At 38.2% G+C, this 702-nt stretch overlaps 1 non-coding gene across 1 annotated transcript; it reads right to left on the bottom strand.

The window, feature by feature from the left end:
- Positions 1-216: 216 nt before the first annotated feature.
- On the bottom strand, positions 217-323 carry LOC131219748 (small nucleolar RNA R71). The gene has a single exon (XR_009158393.1). It is a non-coding gene; the product is annotated as a small nucleolar RNA R71 (small nucleolar RNA).
- Between the last annotated feature and the right edge of the window lie 379 nt (positions 324-702).

The raw sequence follows: 702 nt of genomic DNA, 5'->3' as shown, positions 1-702 counted from the left end.
AATCTGTATCTACATTTGAAAGAGTTTGATGAAATCATAGTCACTTTATACTTTCCTAATGTATCTGAGGACATGGTCAGGCTGAAACTCTTTCCCTTTTCTTTGAAAGAGAAAGCTAAGATGTGGTTACATTCACTACGTCCTCGATCCATTGGCACATGGAATGACATGACAAGGGAGTTCATAAAGAAATTTTTTTCATATCACAAAACGAACACCCTTAGAAAGTCAATCATGAACTTCGTCCAAAAGGAGGACGAAACATTCTCCCAATGTTGGGAACGGTTCAAGGATCTTGTCAACTCATGCCCACAACACGGATTTGAAACGTGACATATTACACACTTTTTCTATGATGGACTGACATCTTCCATGCGCCAATTGGTCGAGATAATGTGCAATGGAGAATTTATGAATAAAAATGTATATGATGTGTGGGATTACTTGGATAGACTTGCTGAAAACACACAAGCATGGGACACATACCCAAAATCAAATACCACTTCTAGGCCCACTCAATCAAAGGAAATGGGTGGAGTATACCTTTTGAAAGAGGATGATGATCTCAATTCTAAAGTGGCTAATCTCATAAAGAAATTTGAGGCCATGGAATCAAGGAAGGACAAGGGTAAGGAAGTTGTTTGCGGTATTTGTGGTTGTTACAGTCACACAACTGAAAATTGTCTAACTATATCTACCTTT

The sequence above is a fragment of the Magnolia sinica genome, chromosome 11 (genome assembly GCF_029962835.1).
Source record: "Magnolia sinica isolate HGM2019 chromosome 11, MsV1, whole genome shotgun sequence".
Lineage (NCBI taxonomy): Eukaryota > Viridiplantae > Streptophyta > Magnoliopsida > Magnoliales > Magnoliaceae > Magnolia > Magnolia sinica.
This window is presented reverse-complemented; position numbering and strand designations above follow the sequence as displayed.